Source organism: Adiantum capillus-veneris, chromosome 24 (assembly GCF_014529385.1).
Source record: "Adiantum capillus-veneris isolate H3 chromosome 24, ASM1452938v2, whole genome shotgun sequence".
NCBI classification, from domain to species: domain Eukaryota; kingdom Viridiplantae; phylum Streptophyta; class Polypodiopsida; order Polypodiales; family Pteridaceae; genus Adiantum; species Adiantum capillus-veneris.
In genome coordinates, this window is record NC_140954.1 from 31,223,358 (window position 1) to 31,226,197 (window position 2,840).

The 2,840-nt window shown below is 45.9% G+C and overlaps 1 pseudogene; it reads left to right on the forward strand.

Moving 5' to 3' along the window:
- The first annotated feature begins 823 nt into the window (after positions 1–823).
- LOC147426160 (uncharacterized) lies at positions 824–1,617 on the forward strand (annotated as a pseudogene).
- The last annotated feature ends 1,223 nt before the right edge of the window (positions 1,618–2,840 follow it).

The following is a 2,840-nucleotide window of genomic DNA, read 5'->3' on the forward strand; positions in this document are numbered from 1 at the left end:
CAAACTCACTGAACTTGGTCTAGATTCACTTTATGTTTTTCAATGCATTTCTGGGAATCAGCTTTGCGGTTTAATCGGGTACACATCTCATATTTGATAAACGATGGATCAGCTCATTCCTCTGGTCCATGATGACAAACTCCTTCAACTACAGACAATTGGTTCACCTCCATCAAGCTGCTTGTGAGGACACAAACACGTTTTAAAAAAACGGGGAGTAGATGGAAGCGATCCAGGGTGGTCGGACATGTGATGTTTTCAGCCAAAAAGAATGTGCTTAGTGACTTACCTTTGGTACCTTGGCTCGACAAGGTGCAACAATTTATTATCACGGTAATGCCAAAGCCGAATACACATGTCTCGCTTGTGTTTTGGAGCAAAAGCTCATTCAAGGGGCAAGGGAGCTTATCCCGAGCTGCAAGGGTAGCATATGGACATGGGGATATTATCCCTATCAATCTATCACGGATTTTGGATACATGTACAGATATCATGCAAGATGTACCCTCCCCTCCTTCGTCGCTGCCAACGTCGACACTTGATCCTCATATGCATGATGAAAAGGTCAAAATAGACAGTTTTTTATGTTCTGCTGTTGCTACATTTTCTCACTCGGTGAGGCAGAATAGTTTCACAGGCCAAAAAACCAGACATTGCAGCCCTATCATGTATTCAAAGTTTGGTGAAACTTTGAGACACGTCGTGATTCCCCACCTCAAAGATATGATGTGGAACGCAGTACTCTTACGCCATTCCAGAGTCTAATGAAGCATTATTCTAAGTCAGAAATCAAGCGGCAGAGTAAACTTTGACTCTTACCCCCATGCTCCTCAGCTCCAAGCAGAAGACGACAAGAGACAGATTTTATTTGTGGAACTGGCCAAAGCTCAGTATGAGAAATGAAGGAAGTGGGAGGGAGTGCCAGGCGGGTACTGTTGACTTCTACTCATTGAATGAATGGGAGAAGCAAGTTAGTGCAGGGCAAAGCGATCTATGAGTTGGGAGCTGCTTTACGCCCGAAACAAGAGCAATGGGAATGCATATGCCTAGGAAGGTGTTGGATGATGGAACTGAGAAAGAGGTCCAAGAGTTGCTTGATGAAGCGGAACCCCCACTCAGCCTGGCCGGTTGGCATCGAAGGTAGGAAGGGATGTTGGAGGTGCCTCGTGGGGCACCATCTTTAAGTTATGCTACAGGTCCGGCCTTCTTGGAGGAGGTTCTTAGTGAGAGCCCAGGGGAATTAGAATGGGTATGGACAGAAGTAGCCAGCGGCCAGCAGTTGCGAGGAGAACCATCTGAACCTGATCGAAATCAAGATGAGAGTAAGTTGAGAAGGCAGGTTGTGGTATTGAAGAGGGAGCCAGGGATTTTACGCACGCAAATCCAAGGAAGGCATGACAAGTGTATGAAGATGTGGGGAACGTCGGTTATGAGACAACCAGGTCTGTCCTATGGAAACATGGCGGGCAGGACCCCTTCGACAAAAAGATGCACGGTGTTTGGATCATGGCTGTGGTTATGGATATTCAAAGGGGAATGTATTCAGAGTTCTCGTATGGGTTATTCACTGGGCCGAGGTGGACCCTCCGGGATTGGTCGCCATTAGGACGCAGCTGAGCAAGAGGGGTGCAAGTCCTGTTATGGACGCACATGTATGGGACTGAGGATGGCATGGATGGCCAGTTCTCGGCTATGATACCTCGACGAGGTACCCATTGGTGGGAGATGCCCGAAACTTAGTTATGGGCTGCTGGAGCTCCCGGTCCTGGCTTGGCTGGTTAGATATGATGCAATCAGAGGGCTGGATGTCACTAACCCCTTAAGATGGCTCCCGAAGACCTGCAAATAACCAATCTGAAAGGCACCAAAACCTGAGCTGAAACAACCAGCTGCACAGAAACTTCTCAGTGAGCAATGCAAACGAGGCGAGAGAGCACTCCTCAATCCCCTCAACCTGGATCTCGAAGCCCTCCAGATAACCAATGTGAAAGGCATAAAAACTTGAGGTCAAACAAACAGCTGTGCATAAACTTCATCGCTAAAAACTTGCTCAATCCCCAATGATAATGATCGGAACCATAATTGATTGTGGGGCTTGCAATTCAAAGCAAATGAAGCAAAGGGACTAGCGCCTTGCAAAGCATTCCATAAGGCAACATTCCTAACCGGTACTCTTTTGAACACATTAAAGGTATTTGTAAGCTTTTCACATTGAACATACATGTCCATAAGACTTCACATCACAAACAATTCTACTTCAAGCCCACTCTCGATAATATTCTCATCAACAAATTTTGATGTTTGAATGAGAATGTCCCATTTTGACGTACATTTTGACCAAGGAGCCACGCAGAAAAATAATCTTACCCATCTGCATTTTGCAAACATGGACACAAATGCAGCAACCTTGGTGCTATTGATCTGAATTATACAAGAATACATAAGCCATTGATAGAAGGTAGAATGAGACAACTCAAAGCTATAAGGCTGCTCCATCAAGACCAAAATAAATTTTTGTACATACTATGAATCTGTATAGTCTTCTCGGACCTGTGTCCACTCAAGGTAACATCTTGTGAGGCGCAAGCCTAACCGGACGATCTACAGTCTTCTCGGACGTGTGTCCACTCAAGGTTGCATCTTGCGAGGCGCAAGCCTAACCGGCTGATCTACATGTCTATCAATAGGTGATAGGCCGTCCCATAATAGATGATAAGCCCAAGCTCAAAAGTGACTCGAGCTTCGCAAAGACTACATGGAGCCTGACCGGCCCATTCAAAACAACGAGCTGATCCTTGTCCAAGTCATAAGGCAGTCGCAAATACTCTCCTCATCAACAA